The following is a 14,746-nucleotide window of genomic DNA, read 5'->3' on the forward strand; positions in this document are numbered from 1 at the left end:
TTAAACCCAAAATTTAATCATTTTGATATCATATTCATTTCAGTCTCAGGAAACTCAGATAATATAAGGGTCATGCTGGACAGTAGAGACAAATATCTTTTACTTGGAATACCTTTATCAACCATAATCCAAATCCTAATCATCCCACATGATCCTCACAATTCAAAATCCATCTCTACCATGTAGTTATCCTGGATTATTTCAATACATGTTGGTCTTTTTCTCCTCTACACTTCTAGAGCACTCATTGTCTCTCTCACTAGTTTGGTCTGTATTCTGCCTTCTATTATTAAACATCTTTCACCTTGGTAAGCTTCTCAAGGTCAAGAACTATGTTATAATGTATTTGTTGCAAGGCCTGAAAAATACCTTGCACATAGTATTAGGTAATTGGTTATCTTGATTTGAGATTGTTTGGGTTTTATATTACTGATCAAGCTTGTACTGAGATTAAGATATTGAGAAAGGAAAATACCAAAGAAAAGTAAAACAAGGAGAGGCTTTGGGAAGAGAAATACTGTAGTAAAATATGATGATAACTCTTCTAAAACAAAAAGTTGATGAAATAGATTGTTGATACAAAGAAATTAAATATTCATCATGAAATTGGTAGTTTGCACTAAGCCACAGACTTCATTTCATTTAAATGGAATGTTTCAAAAGACAACTGATCCAAACATGTTGACTTCACAAACATAGGACTCCTGTTGTAGGTATTAGTATTTGGGAAGATTTCCTGCATTTTAAAAGAAATACAGGGTTCTTGTAAAGCAGAAGAGGCCGTACATATAAGTCAAGCATACCTAAAGCAAAAATGTAACTTTTAATACTCCTTAGCATAAAAAGTTGCACCCTTTGAATTTTTTCCTGCCCTGTTGATGCTGACTTGACCATCTTAATTGAAGATGTATTTAGCCTTTATTATACAATGAAGGCAGTTAGAAATACAGGTAGTTTATTGAGACTGATTTTAATTCCACTTGGTAACTTCTGAATAGAAAAATTCTTAAATAAATACATTAGAAATTCTGTAACAAATCTTTTTAACACAAATAAAAGAGTTTTTGTTGGCTTATATGTTTGGTTTGCATGTTTCCTTCTATCAACTCCCACTCCAACCCATCCCTCCTGTTGAAGATTTTTGGTGAAACATAAAATACATAGGGAGAAATATGTAAATCATTTGCACAAATGAGTGAAATGTGTAGTTCACATTCAGATAAGGAAACAGAACAATACCAGCCCTCTGGAAGCCCTCTGACTCTTCTAATTTCTAACCCATGGTTTAGTTTGCCCATTTTGGAATTTTATATGAATAGAATTTAACATTGTTTACTCTTTTGTGTATGAATTCTTTTGCTCATCATTTGTTTGTTAATCACATTACTGAATATAATTGTACTTCATTCTTATTACTTTATTTCATTTTGTGAATATATCATAATATGTCTGTCTTACTGTTGATGGGCATTCAGGTATTTTTCATTACTGCAAATAGTACAACTAGGAACATTCTCATATAGGTATTGCAGTGAACAAGAGTACACATTTCTGTTAGACATACACATGGTCCATAGGGTGTGTTCAGCTTTAAGAGACCCTACCAGACGGTTTTGATCATGACTGTACCATTAATACCCAGCAGTGTTGGGAGTGTTCCACTTGGTCCACCTCTTTACACATTTTCTTTTTCTTTTTCATTTTAGCCATGCTAATGGGTTTATGGTGGTATCACATTATAATTTTTGTTTCTCTTTCTCTAATAACTAAAAAGTTAAGCACTTTAAAAAACATTTATTACCCTTTTGGTTCTTCTTTTTTGTGAAGTGCCTGTTCAAGTGTTTTGCCCATTTTTATACTGGGTACTTTAGATATGCATTTAAAGCATACTTTGTTAAAAATAAATAAATAAATAAAAATAAAGCATACTTTGTCAAATGTATATATTGCAGATATCTTCTCCCACACTGTGTATTGCTTTTTCATTTACTTACTAATCAGTTTTAATCTTAAATATTGTCCAGGTTATCTAATCAGTGATTTTTATTAAATTTTTTATAAAGAAATCTTGGCCTACTCCAAGGTTGATGAAGTGTTCTTTTTCTTTTCTTTTTTTTTTTTTAAGATTTATTTATTTATTTGTCAGAGAGAGAGAGAGAGAAAGAGAGAGCTCACAACTCACTGAGCCACTCAGGCGCCCCTCTGCCTACCTTTTGATACTTCCAGTATTGATTTGAAATTTTAGGGGACTTATTTGCTAGCAGTGCTAAGGAAAGCAACTTATTTGATTAAGTTATGTAGAGTGGCAGGCAGAGGCAGAGAGAGAAACGGGCTCCCTACTGAGTAAGGAGTCCGATGTGGGACTCAATCCCAGGACCCTGGGATCATGACCTGAGCCGAAGGCAGCAGCTTAACCAACTGATGTGTTGGTTAACCAACCCAGGTGTCCCTGATGAAGTATTATCTTAATTTTTATTTTAAAAACTCTTCTGTTTCATATTTCACATTTAGATCTTCAGTCCACATGGAACTGATTTTTGTGTATGTTTTAAGGTAGAGGTTGATTCACTTTTTTCCATATGGATATGTAATTGACCTACTTCATTTATTGACAAAGTGATCCTTTCCCCACTATACTGTGGCGACATTTTGGTCATAAACCAGGTGACTATATTCTTGTGGGGTTGATTCTGGACTTGCTCTCCTGTTGCACTGGTCTGTTTTTCTTCTTGTGCTAATTGACTTATTAATTACTGTAGTTTTATAATTGGGTTTAATATCTGGTAGTAAAAATCCACCAGTGCTGTTCTTTTCAAGATTGTCTTGGCTATTCTTGGCTCTTTGAATTTCCATATAAATTTTAGACTCAGCATGTCTCCTTATACACAGAAATGCTGGTATTTTGATTGGAATTTTCCTGAATCTATAGATAAATATAGAGAGAATTGACAGTTTTAAATATTGAGTATTCCAGTTCATGAACACAGTGTATCCCTTCATCTATTTAAATACTTCTAAAAAAATAAGATTTTTGAATTTTCCATATGGCAGTCTTACACATATTTTGCTAGGTTTTTTCCCCTTAGGTATTTATTTGATGTTTTTGATGCTACGGTAAAAATCATTTTAAAATGTTATTTTCTGTTTGTTGCTTAAAATACAGTTCATTTTTTGAATATTGATTGATCTTATATCCAGCAACTTTGCTAAATTCTTTTATTAATTGTAATGGGTTTTATTTCCATACACACACACACACACACACACACACACACATACTCACATATATATATTCATGTCATCTGTGAGTAATGTTAGTTTTATTTTTTCTTTTCTAATCATTTTTTTTCTTCCATATTTCACTGGATAGGATTTCCAGTGCACTTTTGACTAGAAGCAGTGATAGCTAGTATGCTTATCTCATTCCTGATCTCAAAGGAAAACTTTAAATATTTCACCATCAAGTATGATGGCTCCTTTAGGTTTTTGTTTGTTTGTTTTTTATGGATATGCTTTATCAGATTATTGAAGTTCCCTTTCCTTCCTAGTTAAGAGATTTTTAAAATAATAAATACTTTGAATTGTGTCAAATGTTTTTATACAGAATATTTTGATAATGGTATAATAGCTCAGGAAGAATATTTAAACATGAAAAATGTTTACTATGAATATTTTAAATACTACATTGTAATATTTTTGAGATACTATATGGTATAGCTAGTGAAAATCTGCAAATCAGCCCATAACCACTGGCAATCTGGCTACATCTGTTTTGACACTTTTGTTCTCATATTTGTTTAGCTTCAGACCATTGTCTTCTCATTAAGAGTATTTGGCACAGTAAATTAAAAACAAGAGTGCACAGGACCATAGTGTATCACATCATTTTGCCAGACTAAACAATTCTGAGTAAGACAATTGCTTTCCACTCTGTGATCATTTCAAGCTATTCAAGGTGCTTCAGTAATAAAGCATTACTTAAAACCACTACCACTCTTATGTTTTCCTGGTTGCAAGGATGTCAAGCCCTTGACGATGTTTGAGAGGTGGACAAAGCAAAGAGAAACAGTACTCTCGCATCTCTTTGGTGGTCCCTCCTTCTGAATAGTTACAAAGTCCTGGACCATACCCTTTATTTTTTTCCTTCCCACTCAGTCTTCTGTCTCCCATGTTTGTTAGCCTCTCACTGCAAAGCCAAAACCAAAATGTGCAGAAAGAGCTGGCTGGGGAGAACACCCCAATTTCTTTTTTCTGACCTCCACACCATTCTTCGCTTGCTGCCAGTATGTGCTCAGTCAAGTAGGAATTTCAATCAAACCAGAGTAACTAACTGTTCCACAGACTTAGGTTTAGTGTTGATTCAATTACTAGTAAGTCTCCCTTTAGTAACACATGACCGTAGTTTTAGCAAAAGAACCAAGCTTGAGCTGGTTTGACCATGGTGAGACTGCTTCTCAGGAAACAGCAGAAATGATGACTATGGTTGAGGGCATGATCCTGTAATCTTTCCTGTCTCCTGACACTTGACTGGATTAAGCAAGCTATCTAAACAAGATGTGACCCATGTAAGAGAAAATGAACTTTTGTAAAACATAAGTGTACATGGCCTTCTCCAAAACCAGATGATAGACCCTTTGTTGATCTGTATTTGGGAATTTGTTATGAGATCTTCTGACTCATTATAAGGAAAAGTGTATGTATACATATATATATACATATATATATATAAGGAAAAGTGTATACAGTTACATATTGGAATGCTTCAGCCTCTGCCAGAGTTATCAGTGGGAGTATCAGTGGGAAACCAAACCACAGAAGCATTGGATTTGAGTTTTAATATAGTCTAAGTAGATGGCAGAAAGAAAATGTATTTTTTCCACATTGAAGAAACAAATGACACAGCAAAGAATCCTTTTCTAATCCTTTTCTTAATTCATGGTGTCCAAAGTAAGAGGTTCTCTATTTTGAGAAATCACACAAGATTCAAATCCCAGTACCTATTACCTATGTGACATCAGGCAAGGTACCTAACCTCTTTTTTTTTTTTTTAAGATTTTATTTATTTGAGAAAGAGAATATGAGCAAAAGGGGAGAGAAAGGGTTAAACAGTCTATGGGCTGAGTAAAGAGCTCAAGGTGGGGCTTAATCCTAAAATCAGGGTCCTAAAATCAGGAGCTGAGCTGAAACCAGGAGTCAGATGCTTAACCAAAAGAGCCACCCAGGCTCCCTGCACTTAGCCCCTTTCTGTCTAATGTTTTCAGTCCACTGGGGGTAATAACAATTGTATATAACCCATAGGACTGTTCATAGATGTGAATTATATGTATGTATACATTTATAAATTACACATATATACATTAATTAATTATAAATTACATGTTTAATAATTTTAAGGTACAATGTCTCTCGTGTAAGTACTTCAAAATTGTTACCTATTATTAAGTTATACTTCTGCTAATGGGATCCAGAGTCTTTTTCCCACTTTTCTGACCAAAATCCGTGATACCAGGAAAGGAAAAGAAAAGAATCGATAGAATTTTTTTAAATGTTTGAATCAAAAGAACTGCCAACTATTGATCAAGCATTAAAAATATTTTCTGATTTTCCTTTATTTTACTTGAAACTGCATTAAAATATTCCCTACTTTTCCAGGGGTTTTTTGCATGGTAATTCCTTTTAAGAGGACTGAGAAACGTGCAAGGAATATATTTATTCACTTTGTTCAGTGAAATCATGGGAAGACATTACAATGAAAAGATATTTAGCTTAATTCTTACTTCTACGAAAGTAAGACTTGTACCTAGTTTTTAAAGTCAGGAGAAAACTTTTCATGAACAGCAACCCTCAGTCCCCAGTTCCTATTCCTCAGAAACAGTCATTTTTCATTCTTTTCAGCATTTCTTCTGGAATTTACCTCTGTGTCTTCGAAATAACATCTGGTATGCTGCTATTTCAAAAGCTGTATCCATTCTCCCATGGACTTCCTACAGTGGAAGATAGATGTTAGCTCTTCCCCACCACACCCCTTTTCCCAAAACACACACTGGTCCTTCCCGACATTTTCACGATGTATTTGTAATTTGCAGTGTTTACGTCCTATCAGCTCTGAAAGTCCTGCTTCAGTTGTGGTAGGCAGTATACTACAGTTCCGTTTCCCATCCTGAAGAGCTGTTCTTTTTTCTGGAGTTAATTTTTTTTTAACTGACAAATTGTTCATTTTTATTTAGAAAGAATTATCACTAGTTCTTTCTCCAACTCTCTGACAGTAATAAAAACTGTCTCTAAGCAGTCATATATATCAGGCACTTGGATTTCTTGGGTAATCTTCTATGGCCTTCTTCACCTTCTTCACCTTCTTCACCTTCCAGGCTGCACGGGATCTGTCGTCCTCCGTCTTCCTTTTACCCTCCTCTTTTCCAGTCCTTTGTTTCCCAGATCCCATGTTTTTCTTTTGTTCTGGTGTGGAACTCTCAGAAAGAGTACCTGTGGGGTGACATTTTTTTTTTTTTTTGAGGTCCTCTATTTCTGAAAATGTATTTCTGTACAGTTGAGTGAAGGTTTGTTTGGCTGAGTCTGAAATGCCAAGTTGGAAATAACTTTTTCTTTGAATTTTGAAGACCTTGCTGTATTGATTTTCTGGCTTCCAGTGTTGCTCCTGAGCCGTTCACAGTCATTCTGGTTCTGATCCTTTATGTGGACTTTCCTTTTATTTATTTATTTTTTTCCCCTCCCCAGTCTGGAGGCTTTTCAGATCGCCTCTATAAAAAGAGTGTTAGTCTTTATAGTGGTTCTTTTCTACATGGTTTAAGAAATCCTTTCCTTCTTGTGTCTTGTTGTTTTAAGAATCACTCTAAAATTAAAGAAAACCTGAGGGACAGCTTAATAACACTTTTCAAGTACAAGTGTAATGGGCAAATGTGCAGAAGATGGTGGCCATGTATGTTTAGAAAAATGGGGGAGAAGTTATAAACTCCAGCATAGGATAGACCGTCACTTCCCCAACTATCCTGTCAAATGCGAAACTCTGCAAATGTTGCACACTGTGCCTTCCCTCTCCTTTGTACGTTCTCATGAATTATTAGCATATGAGCCTTAAGAAGTTCTGCATAAACCTATTTAACCTTGCTTGACCTAGCATTTCCTAAATTTATTTGCTCACCAGATTTTTTTCTTTTTAATTATTTTAAAAGGAACATCATTAGCATATGTATAACTCAGTTGGAGACAAGTCAGATAAGACCTAGACTTTCCTGGCTACAAAAGAGCCATTAAACATTGGAATGAGTAACCAGGAGAAGCTGTGGACTCCTTTTCCAGAGGTCTTTAAAACAGGACATCTGTTGAAGGCGTAGTCCTGTTTGAACAATAGGACTTTGCTGGTGTTTCTTCCTCTTCCTGTCCCCTAGTGGTAGCACTGGAGGCTGTTAGCCCACCTTTTACATGATTCTAGTAGTCTGGTTAAGTATATGAATTACTACTGCTGCCAATAATGTATTTATTGAGAACTTACTAAGTGTCTGGACCTGTTAGGTGCTTTGGATATATTATCTAATTTAATCTTCACAACACCTCTGTGAGGTAGGCAATATTATTTTACAGATGGGGCTCGTTAGGTATAAAAAGATCCCAAACTGGCAAGCGGTAGGTCAGTATTCAAACCCAGGGTATCTGACATGATAACAGGCTCATGTACCTTCACTGTGAATGTTCAGAACAGCAATGCACAAAAAATAAGCAAATGAAATATGTATGCCTGTATTTATTATGTAAAAACTGGGACTGATCTGTGCTCATTTTATTAGATAATTCCCCAAACCTTTCGATGAATTCAGATTTTATTAATTTTTGTTAGAAACAAATTCTGTTATGGGGAATCTTATACTAATTTACCATCCAGTAAATGAATACTTGCCTGAGACTTCTTTCCTTCATAAATTTGATGTCATTCCTATATATCAAGACCCCCAAAAATCTGAATCTATGAAAATTGGCATAGGTTAAAAGTCCCATTTTCAACATATTTACATACAGTAACATCTTCATGATGGGGTGTAGAGAATGCTAGGATAGGAGACAGGAAACCTGGATTCTCATTTGGTAAGCCCCTGACTATGTGTTCAGGGGCAAATCATTTCTCTCATTTCCTTCATCTGTCAAATAAGGGACTTAGAGTATCTCAAAAAGACCTTTGCCACTCTACTATTTCAGGATGATTTTTGTCTCTGTGTATCAGCTATCCTCATGGGAGAGGACTTCAGTTAGAAAATTCCCAGGTCAGTTTACACTGCAAAATGATTTGCATGAATCAGTAGGAGGGGCTGGGTAAATAAGCTTGAACCATATTGATGAGTACTGTGATGTTAAACTGAAACAAATTAGAAGAGACTGAAAAAAATCAGTGATTAAGTGTCTCTTTAAGGCCACTTCAAACAAAGCTACTAAGTTTTAGAGAATCCATAAAAGGCTTTTTTCTGGCACCTCCTCCTGTTGCCTAGCTTAACATCTTTCTAATGAAGCTTTTATGTGATAATTACCCAGTCTTCATAGTATATGCCCAACTCCCGGACCTGGCACTGTTCTTGTTCACTGAAGACTTGTTGGAATTAATTGTTCTTGAGGATAGAAGTGGAAGCCCAGGAAGAGATTTGTCTTTTCTAACCAGCTTAGAAAGTTAAGTGTGCAGGCTATGCAGTTTTCAACACCTGGGTTCACAGCTCAGCTCTAGTCCTTAGTAGCTGTGTGTTCTTAGGCAAGTTACCTGCTTCCATGTTTGTGCCTCAGTTTCCTCTTCTCTGAGAATACTTAGGATTACACCAACCTCATAGTATTGTTGTGAGGTTTAAATGAAATGGTCCAAGTGTTGTTTTTGGCACAATACTTAGTTAAGATTTAGGGTTCTATTAATATTAGTTAATGTAATTAGATAATAATGTAGTGAGGAAATGCAGCATTTCCTCAGAAATTCTAGTAGAAGTTTCCTTTTCTTAAGGGGCAGCAGTTATATTGGACGAATATATCAGACCCCAACGGTAAACAATGTAGTTCTGGGGCATTACATTACATTACCATCTTTCCTGGCCCACTTCCATATTCCCAAATAATGATGCATTTCCAGTTAAAGAGGTTACTTTATTTTGGCATGGTACTGGTTATATTTTTATTTGAAATACATTATACTTTGGAGTATTATTCAGAGTCTGCCCATTGAAAATAATACAGCGTAAAGCCAAATTTGAAGGTCTAAGATAAATGGCACAAATTCACCTCCTTGTTCAGTGTCTGCCCAAAGACTCTTGCTTGGAACCTTAAGGTTGTGAAATTGATGGATAAATCCCGATGCAACCCACTCCTGTCACACAGCTGGAAAGTTAAGACACTGTTACTTATCCCTCAGAAGGACTGTTGTTCATGCAAATATTTTGTTCACTTGTTCTTTCATGGGTAATTACATGGAGTAAAAAAAACACCTACTCGATTTACAGCTTGGCAGAAACAGTAGCTTATGTTTTCTAGAGACAAAATTAGAAACAGGCTCCCTGGGCCCATCTCTAAGTCAAAATAAAATAAAATGTTTAGGGAGCCACTGTGCCTCCCAGTAACTATGGTCCATGGAGTAATATTGTTTAGGTCAAGATGTCCCAGAATAAAAAGGACAGGGAGAAGAGAAAGGAGGAAAGGAAAATGTGTATTTGAGTAATATGTTTTCTCAGAGATGAAGAGGAAAGCTATTTTTCTTTCTCACATTGTCTTTTCTATGTAGGGAGAAACTTCTTGGACCCTAATCTTGCTTCTCAAATAATTCTCAAATTATCTGAATATACTTTGTTGAAGGGAGAAGTTACGGTTTAAATTATATTTTATTTGTAATACTGATGATCATCATCTTTTCTAAGGGAAGATAAGTCTTAGCAAAACTAAACTATTGAGGGGCGCCTGGGTGGCTCAGTGGGTTAAAGCCTCTGCCTTCGGCTCAGGTCAGGGTTCAAGGGCCCTGGGACTAAGCCCGGGATAGAGCCCCGAATCGGGTTCCCTGCTCAGCAGGGAGCCTGCTTCCTCCTCCTCTCTCTGCCTGCCTCTCTGCCTACTTGTGATCTCTGTCTGTCAAATAAATAAATAAAATCTTAAAAAAAAAACTAAACTATTGAGAAAGTATCTTCATTTTTTTCCCTTTTATTTTTATAAATGTTTTTCTGCATGTTTCCTTTTTTATTTAATTTTTTTAAAAGATTTATTTATTTATTTTAGAAAGTGAGCATAAGCGGGGGAAGAACAGAGAGAGAGGGAGGGAGGGAGAAGAGAGAGATTCTTGAGCAGACTCTGTGCCCAGCACAGAGCTCAACTCTGGGCTCTATCCCATGACCCCGAGATCATGACCTGAGCTGAGACCAAGAGTCCGACACTTAACCAGCTGAGCCACCAGGCACCCCTGTTTTAATTTTTATTTACTTTTTAAGTAATCACTACACCCAATGTGGGTCTTGAACCCACAACCCTGAGATCAAGAGTCACACACTCCCCACCTACTGAGCCAGCCAGGCGCCCCTATTTTTTTTTTTTTTTTTTTTTTTACATTTTCACATAAAAAGGAATGATCATTCAGTTAGTAAACATTTAGTAAACGACCGCTGTGCATGAGGACTAAAGGAAAAGCAGAATACTAAGACACCATCCATTTAGAGCTTGGAATCTGATAGCAGAGATATTTATCCAAATAATTCTATCAGAGTTAAAAGAGAGGTACAAAGAGCTGTGGGGATGCAAATAATGGGGAGGGTATTTTTAAGTTGGAAACTTCATGGAAGGTTTCCTGGAGAAAGTAACATTTGGAGACAGTGGGATTTCCCATTGTGGGAAAGACAGAGGGATTGTGACATGTAGCGATGTGGGAGGTGGGAAGAGGGAAGAGATAGAGCAGCCTTGGCATGAATAAAGATAAGCAGACTAGAAAATGAAGAGCATATTTAACCTGGGCAAATAGTACGATATGCCTAACCACAGGGTATGCTAAGAATGAGATGGGGGTCTGCAATCACTAGTGGAAAATAAGACTGAGAAAGTAAGTTAGGACTATGTCAGGGAGGGCCTTGAAAGCCATGGTAAGACATTTCATATATATGTGTGTGAGTGTATATATGTATATGTATGTGTATGTAATATATAAAGGTCAAGGTTTCTCCTGATTTTCAACTAATATGCCCTTAATAGAAGAGGACAGTATTCTGGGGCTAGGGGCCAGGGGTTGGGATGGGGAAGACGGAGGGATGAATAGGTGGAGCGCAGGGGACGTTTAGGGCAGTGAAGTTCTTCTGCATGATTTTGTAACGGTGGATACATGACATTATGCATTTGTCAATACCATAGAATGTACAACACAGAGAATGACTGGAATGCAAATTATGGATAATAATTATGTATCAATATTGGTTCACAATTTTGTAACAAGCATAGCAAGCTAATGCAAGTGTTAATAATAATAGGAGAAATGCAAGTTAATAATAGGGGAAATTGTGTGTATTTCAGGGGTCAGGGAAAGGAAGGAGAGGAAAAGGATAAATTGGAACTCTGTACTTCCTGCTCAACTTTTAAGTAAACCTAAAACTGCTTTTAGAAATAAAGTCTAGGGGGCGCTTGGGTAGCTCAGTTGGTTAAGCATCAACTCTTGATCTCAGATCCCATCTTTTAATTTATTTATTTATTTATTTACTTGGCAGACAGAGATCACAGGTAGGCAGAGAAGCAGCCAGAGAGAGAGGAAGGGAAGCAGGGTCCCTGCTGAGCAGAGAGCCTCATGCGGGGCTCGATCCCAGGACCCTGAGATCATGACCTGAGCTGAAGGCAGAGGCTTTAACCCACTGAGCCACCCAGGCGCCCCTCAGATCCCATCTTGATCTCACTGTTGTGAATTCAAGTTCCATGGTGGGTGTGGAACCTACTTTTAAAAAATAAAAAAAAAAAATGAGGTATAGGGATACCTAGCTGTCTCAGTCAGTAGAGCTGGAAAGAACGCTTGATCTCGGGGTTATAAGTTTGAGCCCCATACTGGGTGTATAGATTACTTTAAAAACATTACTTTAAAAATCTTTAAAAACAGATAAATGAAAATAGATTATGGTTTTTTTTTTTAAATAGCACTCTTAGCTATGAAATGTACCACAGGTACCAATTTTTTAGGGAGTTCCATATTATATCTTTAAAATCACATGATTTTTTTATTCTGTTCGTTTACACACAGATGGCTATTTTTAACACTAAAATTTTCCTCCAAAACTTTGCAATCAAGTAAATGACCCCTCGGGGTGATTCCTGTGTTAAGAAGCATGGCTTTGGTCGACAGGGAGTCATTGAAGTCGTATATTAAAAGTGAAACAAAACAGAATTAAACCAGCAAAATGATGAGCAACCAGTTTTTCTTGCAACACAGATATTTTTTTGCATCCTCATTTTCATTTCCCAGTATTCATTCGGTGGCTTGTCCACTACCTTTAACTCAGACAAACTTTATTTTGCTTACAGATGAACTTTGCAACAGGCATAATGAGAAATAGTTGATAAGCCCACTTTTGTGGAAATTGCAGTCAAGACAAAAGAGATTATTTTGATACGCTGGTAATTTATACCAAGCAGAGTAGATAAAGAAATGCAAAATAAGCATGCTGAGGAGGTGGGCAGAGTAAGTGGAGGGACCTGGGTGAGTTAGGTTTAGATGAATTGTGAAGCGAAGGGCATAGTTTGATGGGTTCCCCATTATTAAAGGCACCAATGTTTTTCTGGGTGTCATTGAGACCCAGCATGACCTTTAAGCTATCACTAGTACACATTCCTCTTCTTGTGTGTTGTGTTTATACTGTGACTCAGATAACTTAAGTTTGTTTGGGTACTTATTCGTGTAGATATTCAGGCATGTGAACCCAAACGGTGCCTTAATGAGTCCCCTCGGAACCCCTGAAGCACATTCATAGGACAGTCTCCTTATTTGTGTTTTCACTTTGTTTTCCTTATGAAGACCACAACTGGAATTTTTAACCTCATGCCTTTGAGAGTAAATTCCTTAGCTCTCTGCTTGCTGGGAAAAAAACAAGAGGCCCACTGACAGATACCCTAGGAGAGTAGCCCTTTCTCCATAAAACAGTTTCAACAGCGAGAATAAAGAGAATATATAGACAGTGACTAGGGTCCTGGGTCAATCTTGAGTTTGAATTTTCTGTTTACCAGCTATTGGACACTGGGCAAGTCACTTAAACTCTCTGGTCCTGGCTTATCTATAAAGTGGAGATAAGATCTTGGGTTATGTGGAATAAGAGAATGTGTCTTGTGTTGGGGGGTACTTCAATAAATACTAATTTGCTTCCCCGCTTCCTGCCTGTTCTGCTAAACTTTCAGAGCTGCCTCATCAACTCATTCGGTATTTCATATGAGCACCTACTATGAGCCAAGCCCATTGCTAGGTGATAGCGAAATAACTAGAAATAAGACACTCAGCCTATGATTTCAGGAGCTTCTAGAATTTTATGAGTATTTCATTTCTTTGTCTCCAATATTAGCAGTCCTGAATTCACACAGCCCTTTGCTCATGTTTTTGACCCAAGAGTTACCGCTTAAAATACTCAGTGACTGCTCTTTTCAGAGCAGAAACCAGAATGAACTGGTTTCAGGAGAACCAGGGACACGTGAGGCACCATGTGTGTTCACATGTCTGAATATCTACATCAGTAAGTACCCATGTAGGTTCCTAGGGCACGAAGGTTTAATGTCCACAGCCTCTGGTGGCTCACACATCCACATTAAACAGTTAGAACTAAAATTCCTCAGGGTTTTATTTCATTTACTGTGACCACAAATCATATACTGAAAAACACACATGGCATGTGTCATCCTAAGCAGGCAATGCATGAAACGAGTTATTTTGTGGCCTTAGAATCCATGTGTTTTTACCTTTGTCTTTTTATTTTATTTTATTTTTTTTCAGCGTTCCAAAATTCATTTTTTATGCACTACACCCAGTGCTCCATGCACTATGTGCCCTCCATAATACCCACCACCAGGCTGACCCAACCCCCCCACCCCCCTCCCCTTGTCTTTTATACGTTTTCTTGTTTCCATTTTTGTTTCATTGTGGTCTTGGTGTGAGAGTGGTTTAATTAATGCTGTGTGGATTGTCGTTTTGACTTTCTCTCATTCATGATCAGACGTGTTTCCATGGTCTCTAACCTTTCTGTTCTCAAGATGGAGAACATATTCTCCTTTTTAAGGAAAACTGTATACACAGAAAAGGTAAATATTTGAGCAAGTTTTCATAGAGGGGTCATCCCTTCTTTAAAAAGATTCATTTTTGTGTTACTTTAAGAATAAAATTACCCTTATAATGCAGTTAAAGAATACATTTTTACCTAAATTTAATGTGCCAAATTTTCTGTCCCATAAAAACCATTATAAACACAAATAGGGAAGCAAAATTTTTATCCTAAAGAGAAAAATATTTAGCATCTCTAATTCCAAGGAAGCAAAATTGTCCCGGAACTTTATGCTCTTTAAAAATTAACTAACTAAAGAAATAAAGATATTAGTTAATTAGTTAATTGATTAATTTTAAAAACCGTTAACAGACATGATACGATGATCTTCTTTAGGAGATCATGAGAGCAGGGCTGTTTGCAGGACATTCCCTTGGGTACGCTGACCACATTAATACTATTACAAGGTTCTCTGCCATGCTATCCAGGTAAGGGGTGGCTTCCTTCCTTTAGTA

At 36.7% G+C, this 14,746-nt stretch overlaps 1 protein-coding gene across 5 annotated transcripts in view; it reads left to right on the forward strand.

The window, feature by feature from the left end:
* The window catches only part of PPARG (peroxisome proliferator activated receptor gamma), a 130,662-nt gene that overhangs the window by 68,020 nt on the left and 47,896 nt on the right, over window positions 1–14,746 (forward strand). The window lies entirely within an intron of this gene.

This window comes from Meles meles, chromosome 20, assembly GCF_922984935.1.
Source record: "Meles meles chromosome 20, mMelMel3.1 paternal haplotype, whole genome shotgun sequence".
Lineage (NCBI taxonomy): Eukaryota > Metazoa > Chordata > Mammalia > Carnivora > Mustelidae > Meles > Meles meles.